This window comes from Coturnix japonica, chromosome 5 (genome assembly GCF_001577835.2).
Source record: "Coturnix japonica isolate 7356 chromosome 5, Coturnix japonica 2.1, whole genome shotgun sequence".
Taxonomy (NCBI): Eukaryota; Metazoa; Chordata; class Aves; order Galliformes; family Phasianidae; genus Coturnix; species Coturnix japonica.
Window position 1 is genome coordinate 45,565,834 of NC_029520.1, and position 14,518 is coordinate 45,580,351.

A 14,518-nucleotide genomic window follows, 5' to 3' on the forward strand; every position below is an offset into this window, starting at 1 on the left:
ACCTTGAAGAGCAATTCTGAAGCATTGAATTCAGACTCCAGAAGGGTTCAGACAAGCTTACAGAATGTACCTGTAGAAACACCAGCAGGAAAAGCAGCTTGAGCAGCAGGAGAGATGGAGAGCACAGCATAAGCACAACCAAGAACAAGCTGCTTCCAACTGAAGAACAAGAAAGTGATGAACCTCCAGAGAACCATGGCTGGAAAAAGGAGACACTGAGTGACACCATGCAAGAAAACCAGAAATAGATACAAGACATGGATGGTGCTGTCAAAACTCATTCAGTACTATCCCCAAACAAAAAAGGGTGCAACAACAACAAAAGAAAACTAGAAACAGGTGTTATGTCCACAAATACATTATTACAGAAAGGTCATAATATTAAACCTTTCATAGTCAAAGTAACTATGCAAGTACAGATAAGGATGAAATGAGTAACATCACTGGACCACAAGGAATTGTTTCATGTATTAAAAATAAAGACGGATGCTTTGCCAAAAAAAATAACAAGTCACTATGTTAAAAATCAATTCTTGCCCTTCTTCCCCCAAGTTAGAAGTGAAACATTCATATTACAGAGTAAAGTTTCTCTTAATTATAAAGAGCTTGTATAAGCATACAAGGACTCCATGAACAACACTGCAATACAAAAGCTTCTCCCCCCACCCAAGTAATCTTATTTAAAAAGGACAAACCATCAACAAAAAACATGCATCAAACTGAACCTGCAGAAGATCAGGTTGAGAAGAGCTGAACGCTATTGACAGGTTTGCCCAGGAGCCGGAGGTTGCAAGCACAAAAGGGCATGCAAGATCTCTTCCAGACCTCAGAGACCTACAGGTGAATGAGCTACAACTACAATGACTCAATCAAAACTGACATGAAATAGTCTCTCTAGCTGTGAAGGACAATGAAAACATTAAATAGATCTTTTACTTATTATGTTGACTAGACGACACTTGAAAGAAATCTTGCCTTTATCGGCATAATGATAGAATTTGGTGTACATCACAAGCAAGAATCATCTTAGAGGATTTCAAAGACATTTCCAATGAAGGAAAGATTCAGGGAAGCACACCAGGATAAAATTCCTGCCATTTTCTTCCAGCAGCTCTGTAAGAAAAGCTTCAAAACAAAGCTAAGTGCCCACAGCTGAGCCTAGGAAAGGAATCAGCCCCTCAGAATGGGGAAAAATATGTTCTGAGTTTCCTCACTAAAGAGATTTAAATGACTGCAACAATCAGGATGGAAACATAATATTGCCTGTTCCAAAGCAATTCTTTTTGTATAACAGTACTGAACAGAGCCCACAACTTTGTCAAGAACAGGCTCCCAGTACAGCTTGGGTTTTGTCCTTTTCTTGCATTGACCATATTTTCCACATCATTCAAACGAATGGAAGAATAGCAACTATTTTGTGCACAAATTTTATTGGCTTCTAGAAAGTCATTGACAGTCAAGCTGAAGTCTTTCTACAGCAGACATTCTGTAACTCCAGAACAAATTGTATCACACTGAAGGTCCATCTAGCCCTACTTCTTAGCCCCAGCAGCAGCTAACAGATGTTAGGAGAAGAACACGGGAATGGAACAGTTATATGGTGATTTTCCCTTCCCACCAGGTGTACTTTCCTCATTCACAATCCCAAGCAAGAGCAGATCAAGGTCTTCTTGACTCACATGATCATCTTTGCATCTAATTAGTGCCAATAGGTATTCATTTTTCATGGCTATCTACTCAAGGTTCTATCACCTCCAGCATCCTCTAGCAAAGCAATTTACAGCTCTACTGAGTGATGTGGGAAAAATTAACCTCTCCAACGTTCCGAGCCAATTTCCTGATAATTACAGTTGATAATTTTGTACTAAGAGAAAAGGGGTTTGATTGTACAGTATTCAACTCCTGCATTGCCTCTCAGAATTTCATAGACCTGTATATAAAATGAGAGAAGTCATCCAAATGCCAAAAGTGGCCTCAGTTTATGAATGGGCACTCAGTACTACCACTAGGGATAAAAATCAAAAGTTTCTCCTTCCCTCAACTGGAATCGTTACTTTGATCTCTGGCTTTTTCACAGCTATTACGGTGCCAGGTTTAGAGCGCATGGTCAGTACTCTGGGCTTATCTAATAACTTTTATATCCTTAGTGACAAAGAGAATGCTACACAGCAGGCAGAAAAGCTAATTTGAGACAGTTAGTAGCCAAAGGATCTTAAAATCAGAAGTATCAATGCATCCTCAAATAACATCATATAAAAACAAAGTCCTTGAGAATTTCTAACAGGTTTATTTCAATAGAAACTTCCCTAAATCTGATGGCTTTGTTCACACTAGAGGATAGCACTTCCCCTCCCTGGTCCCCATAGAATTGCAGCAGCCCCAGGACCAAGCTACAGCTTTTCAGCAATAGTGCACTAGTAATAGGTGAGTCTTAGAATAGAATTCTAGCCAACAGTCATTAAATAACTTTTACTGAGAGTGCCTGCAGCAGACATCCAGAATAAAATGACCAGGCATAATGAAAACTGCTGAGATCCTGGGGTGCATAAGTACTCCACAGCTGTGCAAACAGCAGAAGAGAAAATTGTCTTGGGTATATCCTAAAAAAAGCTGGACAACAGGATCTCTAGATCAACTCAGTTATAGGCAAACACAAAGGAACCTTGTATGGTCCTTATAGCAATGACAACAGTCATTTTAAAAGGGAACATGTAATGAAAATTAAAATCATTGGCTTATTACAACACTGGATGAAAGAAATAAACTTTGTCTTTTGTACCTGGCAGGTGAGACGTATCAGGATGACCAGGGAGGACTGAAACTTACCACAAGCATCAGTACCAAATATCACAATCCCCAGAGTATGAGCAAGGCCTTTGGATACTGCCTGAATGTTCTGGCTTACTGTGGTCTCTTTACTCCAGGTTTTTGGACTTCAGCATTTCCCAGACTTGTTTCCCTTCTCATGACACTCACTATTAGTGACACTACATCAGAAGGGTCTCACTGTTCACGCAGCTACTTAACCCACATAGTCAGAAACACCTCATTTTATAAAAGCTTAGGAAAAAAAAAGACAAAAGCTGAAAGCATACAAAATGTAATCTTGAACAACAACCCTTCCACATTTGAGTCAGTATTCTAATGATGTTTTTACTTTGATTTGCGTTGCATGATACAGCATTAGGAAAACAACAGCTTACAAGTCCTAAAACATCTTCTACTGGGGAATTACACAAGCTAACAGAGTAACACTGCTAGACAGCCTCGTGTAGTAGTTCACAGGCTTTCAATAACAATCCAAAATTATTGTCTCTTAATACCTCCAGGCTGTGAAGGAGCCTTTCCTGTTTGTAACAGACAGGAAATCAGTTCCTTGCACTCATTCACAGAACATTTTGAGCATCTCTGGCAAAACATCAGTTTTGGCACAGAAGATACTCTGCAAAACTCAACAATAAGCAGCAGTCATGAAAATTCCAGGGCAATTTCAAAACAAGTTCTTGGGTTTTGTTTTCATTTTCTAAGAGCTATGACCTCACTCTAAAATAAGCGCAAGGTGCATTTGGTGTGGGCCAAATATTCTCTCAATATCTCTACATATATAAGACAGAGAGAAATAATTGCTGTAGACTCTAGAGCAAAAGCTTCTCAGAGGGAGGTCTCAAAACCCAGTTCCATAAGGCAAAGGCCTCCTTTCGTGGTCTGACATGAAAGGCCCAGCAGATCCACCAGGGCAGCAAACAAACACTTGTAGCAGCGATCACACCACATGAGTTCATCTCCAGCAACCTTCCAGTTAGGGAATGAGGCTCAGGGCTGTCTTTGAAGCATTTCTATGCCTCACATACTGCAGTCCCAGCAGTGCCAGCCCCATGGGGTGCAAAAGTCATAAGCTCTCAGAAAGCTAGAAGATTAAAGAGTAAAAGTAAGCTTCCAGTAGACTCACCTAATAACTTTAGACCTCTTCTAGCTTCAGGTTGCCTTAGGGAAGATGCTTCGCAAGTCAGAGAGGGTCCTGCAGGAGCATCACGTTCGCAGGTCTGCACACAGCTCAGGCTGTAGTCATATTCTCACCCCAAGGCACTCTGCTCCAGCTGCCCTCTCACTCTTAAATTTTTAAGCAGCTTTGCACACTTGTACTTTATACATTCAGCTTTCCCTGCTTCTACAGAGGCACATCACTCACCAGGGAGAGCAAAGGGATCCCACAGCTTCCCTCACATACCCAAAGCACAAATTCAGGGCTTCAGAAAGACCTCTTGGTCAGTTTGGCTTAACAATACTACCCACAGCTGAGAAGGAAGCAAGTAATCTGGGCACATCTTTAAGAAGTTTTGTTAGCTCACAGCTGGAAATTGTCAACCATCAGTATTATTTTCTTATTGTTAATATCAGTTTAAACCAATAACCCCATGAATCTCTCAATGACACAAACAGAAAGTTGTGAAAGGATTTCACCTACTCTGTGTTGCTTCTCACTTTCCAAAAGCAATAGGGCTTCTAGGAACCCAGTGCTGTGCAGGCATTTGCTGAGCATGGATTTTCACTGTGCTCTTTCACAGTTGCCCCATGTAATGAGGATAATGGTTCCCAGCTGAGGAGTAAGAAGGTGTGAGGTCTCTTGGTGGGGCTGTTTCACACCAGAAGTCTGTGTCACAGACCACACTCTGAGGTGTAAAACCTTGTTCATGTCCTGATGGCTTTGGATGCAGCTGTCTTGTCAATAGGCACCAACCAGGGCCTATGTTTGGTGGTAAGAGGCTGCACTGCTCACATAGTCCTGAGTTTGTCTTGGTTCATTATCTGATCCTTGTAAAAGCAATGCCATATGCATTCTCTGTCTTTCCTTTTCAAGCCCACATTTTTCTTTAGGAGGCCACACTGCTCACCATTCCCCATCCCAATGGGGCTGGGCCCTTGGCGTACTGCTCAGTGGGGTGATGACCAGGCAGCAGCACCTCCTGGCAACACACCTCTCACCCTGATGCATCTGCTGAGGAACCAAACCACTCAGGTTTTGCAAAGGATACAAGGCTGCAAGTGGAGTCTAACCCTATGCTTACAGTGCTTGTCTAGAAGCCCTGAAACAGCTCTCAGAAAACGCTGTTGGGCTCAGACCTTCTTTAGAGAGTAGATAAAGCATGAAGGAAGTTCAGGCAGTCACTGCTTTTGCCTTTTGATGGCTGGTTTCTGCAGCACAGGCGGCAAGGATAAAGGGAACTCTATGGGGAAGAGATGTGTGCTGAAGAATATTTCTGAGTCACTGATCAGCAAAGGAAATAAAGGGCCTTGGAGCTTCTTGCTCACTTTAAAGGGGAAAAAAAATGGATCATTGATTTTATTGGGATTCCCCTAGGCAAAGCAGTTTGTACCTAACGTCTAATATATTTTTATTGTGCCACTGAGGACTGGATGCAAATGTTCATAAATCTTCCTTTGAGGAGGTTATCACTCAGCCATTTTAAATAACTTTGTGTGATGTGATTATCTTTAAAGCAGCCACTGTTGGCATTTAGAAGATGCCTGTAGGGAGGACAGGGGCCACTTGGTTTGGAATTGTTCTCCTGGTTGAGCATCACCAACAGACTCAGCTGCATGGTCCCCAGTGTCTTTCTGGGGCTGGAGCCATGGTGTAGCTCTCAAGACTGTTAGCCAGGAGCTCACTGGTACAAAAAGAGCTCTGGTACCTCTGTATCCACTGCAAGAAGAAGTTAACAGCAGGTAAGGTTACAAGAAGGGTAAAGCGTGCAGGAAGATACATGTCACTGTAGCACCCGATGCATTGGAAGAAGTAGACAAAATCAGGCTCAAAAGGACTTCATTTTTTCAGTTGAGGATGAACTCAAGAGGATGGATCCTGCAGAGAGCACAGAGGGTTGGTATCCACAGGGCTGCTGAGCTGTATGTTCTCCATTAAACACACTGTCACTACATGAGGGTATCCTCTCATCAGGCCACACAGTGACTAAAAGCTGCCCTTTGAAACAGCTTCCTCTTGTACAGGAAGCATCCTCAGCCTCTCCCAGTACAGTCATTAGGTGCAGAAAATAAAGTCTGTAGCATCCAGCTTCAAAACTAGCAGAAGAAAGTTGTTCTTCAGACAGCAGGTGGCTACATGCGACTATCTGCTGCATGTTTTGGATGCATTCAAGAGGATCCTGGAGAAGTTCCTGGAGAAAAAAAAAAATAATGAAAAAAAAATGAAGAAAGAAAGAAAGAAAAACCAAAAACCCAACCTGGGCTGTCTCTTTCCCCTGTACCTTGATGAGGATGGCTGCAGCTGACCAGCTCTTGGAGCAAGATGGACAATGTACACTAAGAACTCCAGTGGCAGACTTATCAGCAGGGATGTAAAAATAGAGATAGAAAAGGACTAATTGTTGTTGGGGTTGTGAGCCCACTGTTCCTTCTCCTCATGGGAGCCTTGTTTGCATGCACTTGTTTCTCTTGGATCAGCAGCATGGATGAAGGAGATACATGGATTCTAACCATACAGATACTCCTCAGCCATAAATGCTAACAAAATAAAGCTTCCTTGGCACAGCTGATCTGTCCTGTGGGGCCCTGCCAGGTGGGAGAGTACTTACCAACCCCAATTGGAGGCATGAAGGGAGCTTTGTGCTGCAGCAAGGCTACATCAGGACCAGTCTGCTCAGTCTTCAGACCTTTGATCCTCTCTACAGATCTTTAAGAAAACCCAGGCAACAACAGTAATTAATGCAAACCGGTGCTTGGACATGATCAAATTGTACTGACCTGAAGGGTGTAGTGGAGGAAGCCAGCAAACATTCACTCCAGCATCAGAGTGGCTCAGGTCTGTCCCTGTGCTGTGGTGAGGCCAAGGCCACCAAGCGTAAAAGAAGCATGAAATCCAGTCTGGAACAGGCAGTCAGTCACAAGTAAGCACCTTCCTGGGGGCTGTTGACATTATTATTCTAGATCAAGAATCAAATCCTACGTGTTAGTTACTTAGTAGGTGAAGTTACCATGCCAACTCATATGCTACCTATTTTTTTTTATTATTATTATTGCAAGAGTAGGCAGCGCTCCCTTGAGATTTCACAAAAGGGGAGGAAAAGTGTCAAAGTGCCAAGAATATAATGGAATTTCTAGTCTCAACCCTCTTCCTCATAGGTCTGCTTTTCAGCACACATCGCCCTCCTCACAGCCGCAGTGAGGCTAAGCCAAGAGACTCTCAGAATGGTAATTTAGTGGCCAACCCACGGTATTGTGGTGCTACACTTCAGTAATCCACAGCTCTCTGCCCCCGCTTTGCACAGTTTTCAGGGAACTAATGCAAGGAACTGGTGCCAAATTATTGTGCAGCCTTCCCTCAACCTCTCCTTGATTTCCCAACATTTCATTCTTTTTTCTCTCTTTCACTCCTCTCTTTCCATCTGTCTCCTTTCCCTCTGTTGAAAAGACTTTTCTTTCTGCCAGTTACCTTCTTTTTTTCCCCCCAGTGTTGTCTTTACTTGTTTTCCTTCTCAGAACTGTTTATATTCCTGTCTCTTTCCCCACTCTTATCCTCCAGGACTCTCTGGCACCACAAGGACACAGAGCCAATAAATGCTGGTGCCTCCTGCACCATGCCAAGACAATTTTCCACACCAGTGACACACTCAGGTTGTATATCAGGAAAAGATTCTTCACTGGGAAGGTAGGCAGGCACTGGAACAGGCTCCCCAGGGCATGGCCCAAGCTGCCAGAATTCAAGGTGTGTTTGGACAGTGCTCTCAGACATAGGGTTTGGTTTTTGTGTGGTCCTATGTGAAGCCAGGAGTTGAACTTGGTAATCTTTGTGGATCCCTTCCAATTTAGGATATTCTGTGATTCTATGATTCTAACAGTTTCAGGTTGGAAACAGCTCAGGATGAATGCAGAAGTGCTGCTGTGCCCAACCTTGCTGGAGGCAGAACCAAAAGGCTGCCTGAATTTTGTGCACTTTGCTTTCTCCCTTGAGACTAAAAGCCACCAGCTCAGGAAATGCGGTGCTGCAGCCTCTCCTGGGGAAATGAGGTTGTGCAGGATGTCCGTACAGAGAGGGGGTGTGGAGAAGAGACTGGGGGTGGAGGGCTGACCCTGCAGTCCCACATAGCGGTTGCTTCTCAGAGTGCCCTCCAGCAGCTAGACCTGCTTGCCAGCCTGAGCTGCACCCAAACATCACCTTGGTTTACTCCTGTCATGGGACTTGTGCAATGGGGATTTGTGGTGAGATGGGGATGGGGAAGCGTCAAGGCAGATGCCAGCAATGTCTCTTCCCGTCACATGGACATCAGGTGGCTCCATGTCCCTTCAACCTGTGGGTGCAGGAGATGCCACCGCAACCAGAACAAGAACTGCATACAGGGTTTATGGGGGAAAAAAGGTGCACTGAGTGAAATGCAGTCACTGCTGGCACTGCCTCCTGGCAGCAGCCCATGCGTTCTTGGCACAGCGCTCAGCTGGAGCAGCACGGGAGCCACTTGTGCCCATACAACTGCAGCTGGTTGTGCCAACACTGCCACTTGTTTGGATGACACAGCGGTGACAGGGTGAGGACACCCGGCAGAGGCTGTGCAGCTGCAGGGGAGCAGTGAGAGGAATATGGCCTCCCATTGCACACTGCTCCTGCAGCACAGAGGCACTGCCACCTTGCATGCCACATCCCTTGCTGCTTGGATCTAGGATCTACCAACATCTGTACAAGTAAGCTCTGCCTCCTAAGAAGGAAAACAGGTGCCTGCATTAGGTTTGCACTGCATTTTCTTTAAGACCTTCGTGTGAAACAAAAAATAATGCAGCACAGACCTTTGTCTGAAGTAAAAGTCCTTTCAGGACTCGCCTTGCAGCATTTTACCCTGCTTATCTGTTCTCAGACCTGGTCACGAAAGTTCAAGGATGTGATATGGGTTGTGACTCAGGAGCTGGCCATGGTCAGCACCAAACAGGATACATTAATTTCTACTGATCAGCATTCAAGGCCAAGTCCTGCTCCTTATCTCGCTAACAGTCTTATTGCTGGCCATTGTATTCAAACATCACCACGCACAGTGTGGGCAGCCCATCCAGAGGTGTTCCGTGGTTTTTCACAAATAGAACAGCAGTCACTGTGAACGATTAAACACAGCTCTAACATCATGCACTGTGTGTTGATGCTTTTTGCGATCAGATTTCCCACCTCCATTTCACCTGTTACCATCAGACCTTCTAACACATAGAAACCCCAAGTAAGGATGTGTATTGGGGTTTCCCAATAGTGCCTGGTGGCCATAGCTCTGCTCCCACTGAGGCTGGTGGGTGTGAGATAAACTCACATCAACTTCCCACCTTCTGTTACCCCAGAATACAAGAAATGTATTAGAATTACTAAGGTCAAGCAAGAATAATCCTTAGAATTAATCGAGGTTGTTCACAGGAATGAGAACTACCCTCACACACAAGTTGTGCTCAAGAGATGAGGAGATTAGAGGTAATTCAAGAAATTACACAAGTACAGGTACTGGTTTGCACATAATGACCTGAATCATTGCTTGGGGTTTACCTTCATCTCCATGCAGTTCCCTCACATGGTGGAGTGGATGACATGATGTAGTGGGAAGTAGATCTGAAAACAAACTGCCCCTGCGCTGAATAACTCAGAGCAATCACAGCTTGAGAAGAGGGTGACTTGTATTTCAGAATATGATGTTGAAAAGAAAACAACAAAAACACAGAGAAGTTTAATGTGGAAGCTTGAAAAGGCTTGTGGGCTATATTCTTTCAATCTGATCAAAGTCAGCCACATGCTAGAAAGAATTGTTTAATAGGTCAAAGAAGAGGAAATGACTGATGTTTCTCTGTGATGTGGTGCAAAGATAATCACCATGAGGCCAAACACATTTCAGCATCAGTTTAGCAGATGAAGCCGGAGAGAAAATTAAAATGCAGGAGACAAAATGCGAGATAGTCACAGAAGCAATACAAATTTGGCTTCAGTGTTTGTCCTTTGATTCTTTAGCCGGCTGGGGAAGAAATCTGTGTTTGCATTTCAAATGAGATCTATCAGTCCAATTGCTATTTTGCAGTTGTAGAGAGAAAGGGTTTATACACCTTTCTCCCTCAGTGTTATGTCTCTTATCCTTATTTTCCCCTTCTGAGTAAAGGATTCCCAAATGGTTGATTAGAACACGAAGAATGCAGAAAGATGGAAGAATGTCCTTGGAGTTTTGTTAATTCAAGCATATCTAACTTTTCTATGCTAGAAATGGTCTGAACTCCAAGTTCCTGTGTAAGAGAGCTGGAGCCCTGGTTAGCCTTAAGCTGCATGGTTACAGCACCTATGGATTTCTGAAAAACCTGAATGGCACAGAGCAGCAAAACAAAGACTGCAGAGTGGGAATGCCATGTCTGCCTGTGCAGGTGTCAGTGGCACATGGGGGTATCCTCAGAGAGCAGCAACCAACGATGGGTTTATCCTTCCCATCTGAATCTGATCACAGATGAGGGCTGTGAATGAAATGAAACAATTTCATTTTACAGCTGAGTCTGGTGATGTTCCCTCCTGCATTTTAATCATCTCTCTGGCTTCATCACTTATCATCACCTCCTGCCCTCCACTTCTACCCACAGATAGCTGAAAGCAGAACAGAGAGGGGTTCAGGATGATCAGGCAACATTTCACACAAAACATTAAAAAAAAGAGAGAGAGGAGGAAGAAAAAGAACAAATGAAAAAAATATTTGATTTGGTTGAGTCAGAAATGGATTGTTCTCCAAATCTCTTGCTGGGTAGCCAGGTAAGCAGGCTGCCTGGTGGTGTGGCACCAACCTATTATCAGAACAGTCTGTCCTACAGGGGGATGGGAAGAGGCATCCCTCTGGAAAGGGATGGAGCTCAGAGCCACATAAAGCTGGGAGGGGTTCCATAGAAACAGTCAGAAAGCTCAGCTCCCTCCCATCTGCTGACTTCAACGTTGGTTTTGTTTTGTTTTCCCTTTCTTTCCCAGCAGCATCAGAAGGAAGCCCACTCAGTGCTGGCTGTATCAAGAAGCAGTGAGGGTTCCAGGCTCCCATACAGGGACCTCATCCCTGGGGCTCAGCCATGTGCTGGAGCCTCCCTGGGACTTGCAGCAATACAAGCACTGCTACAAATGGAGGTGTTCGCAGCTGCAGCACCAGTCCTATTGGGTACCAACAGGGATGGCTGAGTGGGAGCCCTGGGGCTGCATTCCCATCCCTCTTGCCCAGAGGAGATTGGGTTGCTTTGCAAAGCTGAGGATGTCTCCCAGCATTGTTCCTGGCTCTGTGATTTGCAGGACATGGCCCCAGCCAGGCTTGGTGAGCACTGTTCCCCAGGGAGCCCAGCTCAGCAGCAGCACAAGTGATGAGGGCACAGCACTGAGAGCATCATCTGTTGTCCAACTTCCAACTAATGCTCAGCTTTCCAATAGATCTCCAGCTTTCTGGATGCAAGAGCTTGGCTTGGTCCTAAGAAGGACATGACCCAGGTTATGCTCTGGCTTGCAGAGCATTTCATGTTCTCAGTATTACAACAATTGCATTAGTTCAAGTTAAAGCACTTCTATTGTTAAAAAATAGAAGAGGTTGGCAAGACTTACACAGCTTGGAGGGAGAACAGGCTGAAACAGGTTGCTGAGACTCACACATGACATGTTTGGTGCTGCACAAAGCACGAGGATGAGTTCCCTGTGAGCTGCCTCCTTTCCAGCAGTGAGGGGCACAAAGTAATTCAAGCTATGCTGCTGAGCATCAGCAAGACAACAGTCTGCTCTGGGCTAGCAGGACACAGGGACCTCCAGTCTATCCTGTCCTGCCTCTGCAAACACTGGACTCCTCTGCTTCCCGCTGATCAGAGAGGAAAGCTGGGTACTCAGGCTATGCCATCATTCATTCCTATTCGTGTAAGGTTTACAGGGCAGGGGCAGAGTGAGTTTCAGATTGAGAAGTAGATGGTTTCTCAGTGACATGATTCAGAGAGTAAAACAAAAACGATGATGTGCTTTAATCCTCTCACTCTGTCAGCAGCAGAGCCTTGAAGAAGAAAGAAAGCAGAGGAAAACACTATAGGAGGACAAAATATTTACTACAGAACTCCAAAGGAAGGGAGCAAATCTGCTGTACCCTACATATATGCATGTGTGTGGACACACCTACCTGACCATGTAAATGCATGCAGACAGACTGAGATTGCAGCACCCACTGGGATAACATAGTTGCAGCTCCAGATGAGGAATACCTCTCTGTGTTACTAAATCAGAGCCTCCTTCCAGCTGCCTCCCCCACAGCCCTTTTGCACCCACACAGACATGCAGCTGATGAGCGCACTCCTCTTGCTGATGGTCTACAGTGAAAGTAGAGGATATCAATTTTTCATCCAAGATACATCATTTTTGCAGCTGTATTATGCAGCAAGAGGTGCATGCAGGGGCAGAGTTGAGCAAAAAGCCAGTGAGCCTGATGCCTTTGTTTCCAAAGTTGGAAGAAATACAGGTTTGTCTCTTCAGATCCAGCACCATCTGAGTTTTTTTTATGCTGGAGCAGATAGAGACAATTCAGATCACTTTCTCTCTGCTTCTGGCTCCAGTGCAGTGAGGATTCTGCAAGAGCACTTTGGATACTGATGGCCCCTACACACCCCAGCATCAGCCCTGGCACTCCTATGGCAACAGCCCCATGCAGCCCCATGCAGTCTCACCCTGATAAATCGTGGGCACAGATTCAGCCTCAAGTACTGTAGGACTGCATCTGCTCCACTCAACTCCTTTGCTTTTTCTTTTTCTTATCCCCTGGGAAAATCTGATCTATACTCTTTTTACATGGGCTGCACAGCACATGCAAGTATCAGTGTGAACTGGAGCTTGATTTCATGCGACAGCACCAAAACACCTGGGGACCCATCACAGTGCAGCAACAGCGATTTCCCTTGAGCTGCTGTACTACAATGGGTCTACAGCCTCCAAATTGCTGGAAGAAAGCAGGGCCAGGGATGCAGAGACAGAACCAGGGATAAATAGGCAGGATCAGGGATGCAGAAACATGACCAGGGATGCAAATTCAGGTGAAGTCCAAGAGATCTGATGAGTGCTTGCCAACCAAGCAGTGCTAGAGGAATTGTCCTTCTGCCTATGCTGTTTTTGTACCCATTTTTGCAAGAGATACAGGGAGGAGGGGCAAAATCCACCAGCACGTGTGAGCAATTCATTGTCTCCCTGTCAGCACTTTAAATCAAATTAAATTCCACAAAAAAGAAAGCAGCATTTTTACAGCAGCACCTGCTATGCTACTGCAATTAGGACTCCTGTATAGCCCCACACATTAGGAGGTTTCAAAACATGGTTGTGTAAATCCTCTCTGACTACAAAAGAAAAAGAACTGCCTTGCATGGCCAAGGCCCCACTGCCACTGAGATGACCCTATAGGGAAACAATCTGGCACCAAGAAATAGGTACTCACTGGTACAGCAGATGAGTGCAGTTTCAGAAGAGTTGTGGATTTAGGGTTTATGAAGTCATTGATATGTGAATTAAGCACTGACTGACTGAGACTAACTCTTCAAAAGGAGTCATTATAATCTCTATAGAAATATAATGATTCCAGTGACAACATCTTCAATGAAACTTCAAAAACACTTATTTAAAAAAGAAAAAAAAAAAAAAGAAGAAAAAGAAAGGTACAGAAATATATATTTAAATAAAGAGCTAGTTCTCAGGTTTCCCCAAGCACCAAGTTAAAGAAAACACAGCTTTCCAGAGCCTCAGCCCTGGGGATAGACATTCAGGCTTCATCCAGACCCCTCACAGCTTCATTGTCCTTCTCTGGTCACACATCAGGGCTTTGATACATTTCCTGTAGTGAGGAGCCCAATACTGAATACAGTACTCAAAATATGTCCTCACCAACGTAGAGTACAGAGGGAGAACAGTACAGCTGTGGTTATGCTGGGCATCACAGCTTCCATTGGCATGGGTAACACTGAGGGGTGATACCTGCACCCTTTGGCATTGAGAGAAATCGACTGGCTTGTAGCGTTGTGCAATTAAGAACCAGCCTGTCCCTTTCAGCTATGAGATATGGTTTAGTGGTTTGTTGTAGCTACAGTAATGGGAGGATGGTTGGACTGGATGATCTTGTAGGTCCTTTCCAACCCTGTGATTCCATGATTCTATGATTCTTCTCACTGTATCAAACCAAACCAAAAAGAGGTTTCTTTTAAGGCAACTTTAAGCTCTGCTGGTATTTCTCAAAGTCCACGCTTGAGACCATCCTGCAGCTGTGCAGCAACAAGCTGAGCCCAGGAATGGGTACTGGCTAATCCCTTCATTTCTGTTTTCATACAAAGCAAAACTACAGATCCAGTCTACAAACCCCATAAGACAGCATGGCATAGAATACAAATAAATATTAACTCAGCTTAGATATCAGGAAAAGGCTCTTTACCAGATGGCAGTGGGCATGGAACAGGTGCTCCAGGGCACTGGGCATGCCCTCTATCTGTTTTTATTTTGCACATCCTAGAGTGAATTGCTAAGGGAAGC

General features: G+C 44.6%; 1 long non-coding RNA gene across 1 annotated transcript in view; it reads right to left on the reverse strand.

Moving 5' to 3' along the window:
* Positions 1 to 14,518, reverse strand: part of LOC107315341 — a 60,137-nt gene that overhangs the window by 23,403 nt on the left and 22,216 nt on the right. The window contains exons 3-4 of the long non-coding RNA XR_004307357.1: positions 6,760 to 6,938; positions 3,950 to 6,173 (exon numbers count right to left, since the gene is read on the reverse strand). This is a non-coding gene — a long non-coding RNA (uncharacterized LOC107315341). The remainder of the gene's footprint in view (positions 1 to 3,949; positions 6,174 to 6,759; positions 6,939 to 14,518) is intronic.